The sequence below is a fragment of the Equus caballus genome, chromosome 28, assembly GCF_041296265.1.
Source record: "Equus caballus isolate H_3958 breed thoroughbred chromosome 28, TB-T2T, whole genome shotgun sequence".
NCBI classification, from domain to species: Eukaryota; Metazoa; Chordata; class Mammalia; order Perissodactyla; family Equidae; genus Equus; species Equus caballus.
The window spans coordinates 25,887,415-25,897,681 of record NC_091711.1 but is presented as its reverse complement, the minus strand read 5'-3'; the positions used below and the strand labels follow the sequence as shown (position 1 = coordinate 25,897,681).

The 10,267-nt window shown below is 42.7% G+C and overlaps 1 long non-coding RNA gene across 1 annotated transcript; it reads right to left on the bottom strand.

The window, feature by feature from the left end:
* Positions 1-1,810: 1,810 nt before the first annotated feature.
* Positions 1,811-9,360, bottom strand: LOC138921257 (uncharacterized). Its single transcript, XR_011433691.1, has 2 exons — positions 9,130-9,360; positions 1,811-4,186 (listed from the first exon to the last, which is right to left on the bottom strand). It is a non-coding gene; the product is annotated as an uncharacterized lncRNA (long non-coding RNA).
* Between the last annotated feature and the right edge of the window lie 907 nt (positions 9,361-10,267).

The following is a 10,267-nucleotide window of genomic DNA, read 5'->3' as shown; positions in this document are numbered from 1 at the left end:
CCTTAATATGAAAAGTAAGCCGTTGTGTTGCAAGTGTCAAATGACAGACTAGACAAGAGGAAGAGACTCAGGACAGACGAGAAGGGGCAGAGGCTGCATCCATACATGTCTTCTGAGATATATTTAAAACAGAGGAAACAAGAATAGCTCCTCCACTGATTTGTAAATCCGTGTATCAGTAAAAATACGCTTCCACTGTCAACATGCACAGTGAACAGTGAGTCTCATTCTGTGGTGGGAAGTCTTCCCGCAGTAGCTGGCAGGTGATCAAATATTACCCTGCTCCCACAAGCCTATTTGATCCTGCGAGTCTTGGCAGACTTGCTTGGTTGGTTTATAGTCTGTGCTTCCTATAAATTTACTGATAGTTTAAAAAAAAAAAAAAGCTTCAGCACAATGAAAATGCATGTCTTGCTTAAGTTGCACTCATCCGTGACACCCACATCAAAGGCTTGTCAGCTGAGGTCCCCCCAGTTCCCTGTAAGAGAATATTAACAACTATTCATGATCACCTGAAACAAGACAGGTTCCTATTCCAGCGCGGGCTGTCAGTGTCTGGCTGTCAAGCCAAGAGCAAGGCTAGGGCCTCAGCCTGCCTGCTGTCTGTCCACTGGGTGGCAGTGTTGATCCATCTGATATAAATGTGCTTTGTCCCTGGGCCAGAAAACTCCGGGAAAGGCTGCAGCCAGATGGCTTTCCAAGGGCCTTGGGGAATGGCTCTGCCTTTCTTCCCGGAGAGAGGCAGAATGATTCTGTTTTCTTTATGTTTCAAGGGAAAATGTGAGGTGAAGAATTGTTCTGATGTTACCATGTTGGGCTGGGTTTCTTTGGGCAAAGTGCTACAGAGAATGAACATGATTGTCCATAATAAGTGAACCTGCATTTTCCTGACAATCTAACGAAGGCAAAAAGCTTGCAAAGAGCACTGTGGAAAGTCAGCTGAAAATTCATTTCAGCCGTTTACTTAGATGCATCGGGATGGGACCCATTCTTTAACCAAGGTGTCCATTCTTATACAAACGTGCTAGTGTGTAGCAGGTGCATTACCCAGGGCCCTGAAGAGGGACAAGATTGTCTTTGTGGAATGTTATTTCCAAATTGCCAGGTCATGGTTTTATATTATTCTATCTGTTTTAACATGACCTCTACCTTCAAGTGGAGACCTAAATAAGCAAGAACAAATATCATATTAAGATTCGATGTGATCTGTGGAAATGCTGGAGGTGTGTTACGATAATGCAGTAGAGGAGACGGACTGATGGAACCAACAATATCTCCATTTTAAAAGGACAAGACTGGGGCCGGCCGGGTGGTGCAGTGGTTACATGTGCACGTTCCACTTCAGCAGCTTGGGGTTTGTCGGTTCGGATCCCAGGTGCGGACAAGGCACTGCTTGGCAAGCCATGCTGTGACAGGCGTCCCACATATAAAGTAGAGGAAGATGGGCACGGATGTTAGCTCAGGGCCAGTCTTCCTCAGCAAAAAGTGAAGGATTGGCAGCAGATGTTAGCTCAGGGCTAATCTTCCTCAAAAAATAAATAAACAATAAAATAAAAGGACAAGACAGAAAGTGAGCCAAATCTTTGTTTTAAGAGGGTTGGTTTCGGCAATATTTTGTTCTCCTCCACTTCCCTTCCCAAAATGGAGAGCATAATGATTCAAAATATTGGGACTCTTTATTATATAGTGAGCCATAAAGTAAAGTTAATGTGGGAGTCTGTTCCAAATTCTTTTTAATCAGGTTGAAAAACTAAAATAGAATTGTCAATTTGAGAAATTATACCACAAAACTTTTTCAGTATCTCAAAAGTTTTTTCTTTCGTTTTTTCTTTATTTGATATTATTTGGTCTAATCTATTTGTGCTGAGAAGTCAGCTCATTATATTTTATTATGCTTAACATAAAGGTTTTGGGTTGTTTGATATTTTAAAACACACTGAAACTGCAGTGGTATTTTCTGAGGGAGTTCTGTGTGAGTTCTGAGAACCTCAAGTGAGGGTTAGAAATACAAAGAGCTCGTCTGGCTGCGTGCAGACCGGACTCTCACTGCCTGGAACTCACACAGACATTGAGCAACAGAACAAAGGGCCATAGAAGCTGGAGTGGGAAGCTCTTGAGCCCTGAGTGACTTCCCTGTCTCTGCTCTTCGGATGCTTCTGGGCCTTCCCAGGCCTTATCTCCCACACCTGGAGAGCATGGGCCTCTTTAGGGCAAACGGTAACCACAAGCATTTTGCTATTCTCTTCAATGCCTATTAAGGACGTTTTATCAGAGTCTTGGCATTCACTACCCAGCAGGGGTCCACCATTTGGTCAGCAGAGAGGGTAAAAGGATTTGTGGAAGGAGATTCTGGGCAGGGGAAGTTGGGAACTTTCTGGAACTCTCTAGAGCTGAGCGGATTCTCCTGGGAAGCAAACCCAACCTGGGAATCTCCTGGTTTGTCTGCCTTCTTCCCCAAGTGGGTCGCAATAAAGTGAAACTAAAAATGAGAATGGGGTAGACATACAGACACACACACACACTCCCCCCACAAGGAGGGACTTGACGTACATATGACAATGTATTATAAGCATTTTCCTATATCACTAAGTATTGTTTCTACACTCTCTTACAGCAGCATCCTTTATGTTGGCTGAATAATATTCCATTCTATGGCTACACCATTATTTACTATTTAATACATCGTTTATTGTTGGATATTAAATTATTTTAAAGAAAATTTAAAAAGTTAGAGCTATCTAATGTTGGAATGCACAGCCTTGCAAAGCAGTGAGCTCTCCTTTTCAGAAGCTAGAAGATAATTTTTTAGGGGATATCTCAGAAGGAATTCTGACCCTGAGTGGGTGCTTTCTTTCTATTCTCTGGGCCCATTTCTCTTGGCAATTCTTTTTCTTTCCAGGATTCACTCTTTTTTCCTGTGCTTCAGCCTCACTTTAACCTTATGATCCTGCCCATCTCCTTCACCTTCCTTAGTGCCAGATTCAGAAAGCACTGATCTTGCATCTCTATCCCTGCTGTAGGGCTTTGGAGCCAAGGAGGAGAGTCCCTTTCCTGGCCAATATGACTAGGCACTTCCCAGGCCCAATAACCTTTTCTGTTTAATAGTTGAGTAGCTCAGCATCATATCATAAAAATATCCTAGGCCGACCATGTTCTTAAAAATGGGATACTATTTAGGATGGGCACAAGAAAGAATTGGCATAAGTTTAAGTGCACTTAAAATAAGAAAAATCTTTAAGGGCGATGCCCTTTACGTACAATAGATTTATATGTGCAAATAAAGAGTGAAGAAAATTCTATGCTGTCGTTAGTTATAAAGTTTAGCAACACCATATTAATCTCTTGAGATCCTCACTCATATGAGAATTATCATATGATCCAGCAACTCTACTTCTGGGTATAGACCCAAAAGAATTGAAAGAAGGGACTTGAACAAAGGTTTGCCTCATAGCAGCATTACTCACAAAAGGTGAAAGATGGAAACAACCCAAACGTCTATCAATGGATGAAGGGATAGACAAAGTGTGGTATAGCCATACAAGGAAATGTTATTTGGCCTTAAAAAGGAATGAAATTCTGATACATGCTGTAACATGGATGAACCTTAAAGACAGTATGCTAGGTGAAATCAGTGAGACACAAAGGGACAAATACTGTATGATTCCACTTATATGAGGTACCTAGAACAGTCAAATACATACAGATAGTCAGAAAATAGAACAGTGCTCAGCAGGAGCTAGCCTGAGGGGAGGATGCGGAGCTCTTGTTCAAGGGCACAGGGTTTTAGTCTGAGATGATGAAGAAGTTCTGGAGATGGATAGTGGCGATGGTTGCACAACGACGTGAATATACTTAATGCCACTGAACTGTACACTTAAAAATGGCTAAAGTGGTAAAAATCTACCACAGTAACAACAACAACAACAAATTGGGTGGGGGTGGGGTGGGGAGAAGCAATGTAGGAAAAGCAGGAAGCCTTGATTCTAGTCCTGGTTCTGCCTCTAACCTGTTGGGTGAGCACAGACAATGAAGCTTTCTAGTCGTCAGTTTCTTTATCCGTAAATCAGAGACTGCCTTCGGTGATCTCCAGGTCTCCTTCCAACTCTCCCAGTCATCAGAAAAATGCACGTGCTGAGGACAAAGCCGTGTCAGGATTTCTGCTCAGGACCCACCTGATGGCTGCACACTGTGGAAAAGGCACATCTCTCAGGCAAGTGATAGAGAAAAACTGACATTTGCTATGCTTCTCAGAAATGAATGTTAGAGTCACCAGGCTTATTAAAATACAAGCCTGTAGGAAGAAGTCCAGACAGAAGGTCAAGGCACTTTCTGACTGAAAAAAACAATAAATTCAGGCTCCAATTAGAGTCAAGAGAAGCTACAAAATAAAGTTGGTGAAGCTAATGATCTCAAGTTTGGGGGGTAAAAATCAATAGTTTATAACTTTAGGTAAACAAATATCATTTTAACAAATGCAGTTTCCTATTTTAAGTATTTATGAGCTCAAGGATACAACTCAACAGTTCTTGGGACAATTACAACAAATCTTTCTAATCACCAGAAAGCTGTTTGACCTTCATAGCGAACAGCCCGAGAAACTCAACTTCGTAATGACAAGCTACGGAATAAATGTAAACTTTACGGTAGCTTATATGTACATATTTATTATCTTCTTTCTGTCTTTTTTTCTTTAAAGAGATCTATTTAATCTTGTTCAAATTCCCTATGATTCAGCTGCAGACCCTTTACTGGTATAACTCGTAACATTCCTCAGATCTGGTGTTCCAAACAAAGTCAACTGCTGGGTTTCCACTTGATAGGAGAGTACTGTAAGCAAGAAGCGGAGATGGTTTTAATGGCCCTCTCCCGGTCCCAATCCTTCTCTGCCTTTGTGGGCCTGCCACAGTCCTGTGCCACCTTAGACACAACACTAGAGCACCCCAGGCAGTTCTTGGAAGAATCAGGTCCAAGCGCAGGCTGTGACATGTCAGGGGCGAGGCTGAGGCTGTGGCCATAGATGGGATCTGTGCTGCTGCCTGGTCAGAGTGCCTAGGGTGTGCATAGCTTTTTTTTCTTAAACCTTTCTAAGATACACTCGCTTGCTGCATATTCATCTTGTCAAATACTCAGGTTTCTTGCTAAACTGCTGGGGCTTCCTTGAAGAATCATTTGTAGCCAGTGTTGAATTACAGAACATAGAGCTTAGGATTTTGTCTCCTCACTAGAAGCCAGAAGCAGAGGGGCCGACCCCGTGGCCGAGTGGTTAAGTTTGCGCGCTCCGCTGCAGGCGGCCCAGTGTTTCGTTGGTTCAAATCCTGGGCGCAGACATGGCACTGCTCATCAAACCACGCTGAGGCAGCATCCCACATGCCACAACTAGATGGACCCACAACAAAGAATATACAACTATGTACTGGGGGGCTTTGGGGAGAAAAAGGAAAAAATAAAAAATTAAAAAAAAATAATAAAAACCAGAAGGGGAAAGGATGAGCTGCAAAAGGGAAAACTAGTTCTTTTGATCTGGATCGTGAAGGAGTCAGGCTATTTCAGACAGCATTCCTGGTTGAGGCCCCTCCTGGAATGCTGGCATTCTTCAGTACTCTGCCAGGTGTCCTCTTGGAACTCTCCACACATTCACTCTTGCCCACAGACTCAGTGACTATCTCTGTATGCCGGTGACACCCAGCCCTCCATCACCAGTCTGGACTTCTTACCTGAGCTTTGGACCCATGCACCCAAGTGCCTACTGGACCTCTCCACTCGGAAGTGTCATAGGTACTTCAGAGTCAGCATGTGCAAAGACGAAATTCATCTGCATCACAGAGTGAGGTGGAGGAGGGGTGAGGAGAGTTGCAAAAGATGACACTAGGCCAAATCACACAAGGCCTTGTGAGCCGTGAAGGGAAGAAAGAGGAAGAAGGGGAGGAGGAGAAGCATGAGTTTGATCCCAATAGCTGTGAGGAACACTCAAGTATTTTAAACAGAGAGTGACATGATTATATATCAATGGTTTTAAAAGACACTATCAATCCAATATAGACAATGAACTGGGGAGAAACAAAACTACGGGCTGGGAGGACTTTTGGGTAGCTATTGAGACAAACTGGGTGAGAGAGGAAAGAGGCAGTGGATGTGGAGAGGGAAATATGTTTGGGCCAAACATTGCTCTTCATACTGGGGATACAGTCATCAACAAAAAACCAAAAATCCCCTGTCTTCTGGAGCTTACATTCTAGTAGAGCAAGACAATAACAAACAAATGTTATGTTGGGGAGTGATTGATGCTCTAATAAAAATAAAGTAAGATGAGGCAAAAGAGGGATAGCCAGAAAGATGGGCAGCAGAAAAGGATGACCCCAGGGTGCTGCTTCAAAGCTTCTCTGTGGGGCTGGCCCAGTGGTGCAGCAGTTAAGTTCGCATGTTCTGCTTCTGCGGCCCGGGGTTCACCGGTTCAGATCCCGGGTGCAGACATGGCACCGCTGGGCAAGCCATGCTGCGGCAGGGGTCCCACATATAAAGTAGAGGAAGACGGGCATGGATGTTAGCTCAGGGGCAGTCTTCCTCAGCAAAAAGAGGAGGATTGGCAGCAGATGTTAGCTGAGGGCTAATCTTCCTCAAAAGAAAAAAAAAAGGTTCTCAGTGTTGTTTTACTTAGGGAAACCATTTCCAGTAAGAATTAGTTCCTTCCTTCTTTCCTTTTGTTATACCCACAAGCCAAAATTAGAGTGCAAAACCATAAACTCTCATAAGATCTTAAGGGAAAAAAAGATCCCAAGTAGGTCTCTACATTCATAGAGAGTGTTTTTGTTGAGATAGATTTTGTATCTGATGAGAGCCTCATTATGAGCTATACTTAAAGAAGACCTCTTAGAAGAACCTTGAAAAGATTATGCTAAGTGAAAGAAGCTAGACACAAGAGGCCACATATTGTATGATTCCATATATATGAGATGTCCAGAAGAGGCAAATCTGTAGAGACGGAAATCGTTAGTAGTTTCCAGAGGCTGGGGTGAGGGGGAAATGGGAAGTGACTCCTAGTGGGTATGAGATTTCCTTTAGTGAGATGAGAATGTTCTGGAATTAGATTGTAGTGATGGTTGCACAACCTTGTGAATACAGTAAAAACCACTAAATTGTATAATTTAAAATAGAGATATAATATTAATTATATCTCAATTTTTTTTTAAAAAAAGACCTCTTCCCAAATGCCACCCTCGAAAAAATACCAGAAGGATAGAATGTAGTCAGAAATCAAGGTTAATAGTCATAAAAGTTATTTTTGCTATAGAGAATGTACATTAGTTTGCATGCAGAACTATACAAATAGCGCACAAACTGGAAACTTGTTTGGTTCAGCCAGCTAGCGTTCCTGCATAAATTATTCTGTACCAAAGCGCAAAGACTTCTTGCCTTTCTGAATTGTACCTTCTAGACACAAAATCATTGAATAACAATCAAGAAGCAGTGACAATCAAAGAAACGGACTTCTAATTTTGTCCTTTACTCTATTTTACAGGCATGGAAAGCCTATATATTTTTTTCTCCTTTTTTTTTTGATTGAGTTCATGATAGTTTACATCATTGTGAAATTTCAGTTGTACATTATTTCTTTTTTTAATAGTTTTTTTTTAGATTTTATTTTTCCTTTTTCTCCCCAAAGCCCCCCAGTACATAGTTGTATATTTTTAGTTGTGGGTCCTTCTAGTTGTGGATGTGGGATGCTGCCTCAGCGTGGCTTGACGAGCGGTGCCGTGTCCGCGTCCAGGATCCAAACCTGCGAAACCCTGGGCCACCGAAGCGGAGCTTGCATAACAGCTTGGCCACGGGGCCAGCCCAATTTGTACATTATTTCTTGTCTGTCACCACATAAGTGCTCTCCTTCACCCTCTGCCCACCCCTCATCTGCTGGTAACCACCAAATTGTTCTCTTTGTCCGTGTGTTTGCTTATATGAAGGCCTATATTTTGTTTCGTAATCATTTAAGGAGCATTGGTTGCAAGCAACAAAAACCAATTCTGACTAATTTAAGGGGTAGAGGAGTGGCTTTTGAAGGAAATAGGGCAATTCACAGAATCAAAGACAGACTTCATCAGCTCATTAGTAAAAGTCGGGAGAGACAGGAGGCAGGGCCACCCCAAGGATCTCAGCAGCACACAGTCTGGATCGTCTCTCCAGGGCACTGTCAGCAGATGGCATTGGCTTTTACTGCCGTCCATCCTAGTTTGACTGTGCCTCTTACACAGTCCATGACAGAGAAAGTCAAACTGGCCTGTCTTGAATCACATAGCCAATCACGTGCAAAAACTATTGAAAATCACGTGTGCAGCCATGAGCATTAGTTTTGAAAAAGTCTTAATACGAGCATATCCAAATTCCATAGTGTAACATGAATGGAAAAGCATAGCTTTGGGGAGTTCAATGATTCTGACGATTTGCTTGCTTTCTATGATGCTTCTAGTTGAGAAGGCTGGGCGCCCTTCCATCAGGGCTCTTACAGGGTAAAGCATTGACAGTGAAATTGCTCTTTATGCTTCTAAGTAAATGACCTTTTCACCACTTTTCCCTGCCTGGTAACATAGATGTTGGATGGGAGAATTGAGGAAATGAGGCTCAGGCCAGGGAGGAGTGGTGCAAACATAATATGCTTAAAAGCTGAACAGCAGCGTCAGTCTTAACACCTTACCAGGGAGAGCCATAAAAGACGGGCCACAGAGACATTACAACTACGTTTGTGGGCTCCTATTTCTCCTTTAAGGAAAAAAAATACTGCATAGAGTTTAAGAAAAGAATCAGTCTGAAGAAAACCAACTAATAATTAGATAATTATAAATAACTGAATTTTTCATTGTGTTTTCTTTCCAAGTCTATTACCTCCTGAAAACACAGTTTTGAAACCTTTAACGTTAACTCTAAATGTGGGAATCTGGTACAGCGACAACCAAGAAAGATATATAGAAGCAGCTGGTTTGGGCATGTCTGGTTCCACTCTGAGGAACTGGAATGCAGGTTCTCCTTGACTAGGAGGCCCATCCTATAAAGCCACATTCGGAAATTCTCCTATGACTGTATGGCAAGTCAAGAGGGCATGTGGTTATCAAAACTGGTTTAAGAACTAGTGATCAAACTTACTGGTAAGAAATATAGATGCTGGGGGCTGGCCCGGTGGTGCATGTTCTGCTTCAGCGGCCCGGGGTTCGCAGGTTCGGATCCCAGGTGCAGACATGGCCCGCTTGGCACACCATGCTGCAGTAGGTGTCCCACATATAAAGTAGAGAAAGGTGGGCATGGATGTTAGCTCAGGGCCAGTCTTCCTCAGCAAAAAGAGGAGGATTGGCAGTATTTAGCTCAGGGCTAATCTTCCTCCAAAAAAAAAAAAAAGAAAAGAAATATAGATTTTGTAATGCTAAATTTTAGGAAAATCACATTTTTAAAGGGGGATGGATAATCACAGATGGAAAGGAAATGAAACTTCTCTCTAAATGTGGATAAATTCATAATTTCCCTCACCAAATCCCTCACCGACTTGGATGTGGGGGCAACCGATCACTGTATTGTCCCATTTCCAGGTTCTGATTTTAGAGGCACATTTGAACAGGAGCTTACATATGGTCTACCTGCATCCCTAAGAATAAACTTTGCTTATAAAAGACTCTGGGAGCGAAACCAGTACCTACCAAAGAAGTATGAAAATCTGGTTGAGATTGACGTCACGACAGTTATTTCAGAATCAGGAATTCCCACTTGCCAGCTGTTCCTTATCCTTTCTGGGAAGACTAATGATTCTGAAACTGGGGGCGAATTTGCTGTAACTATACTCAGCTGTCGGTTTGCAAAAGTAGTTAGATAATCCATTACTAAAACCCACCCTATAGAAAACATCCCTGAGGCTTGGGTCACCACGGTAATGGGTGGAATGCTTGAGTTTCTCAGAACTGAGGGTTGACTCCTTGTCTAGTTCAGGCCGATTGAGACCACCATCAACCCATCAACTGGGCCCATGAAAATGCTTGACAAGCGACCTTTTTGACGTCAAGGGGTTAAAAACTCCACTCTCAGATCGCGGTAATGCTGCCATTTTGTGAACATGTCCTATGAAGAGGCATGAAGCTTGACCACATTGCGCAGATCATTAATAACCTCACTTCTCCTTACATCCAATCCTACTTCAGACCACCCCTCATCTCATAAACATCCCTGAGTCCCCGTTTTCGGGAAGGTGACTCTGAGATTGATTCTGCTGCCTCCTCTCTTGGCTGCCTTGTGATTA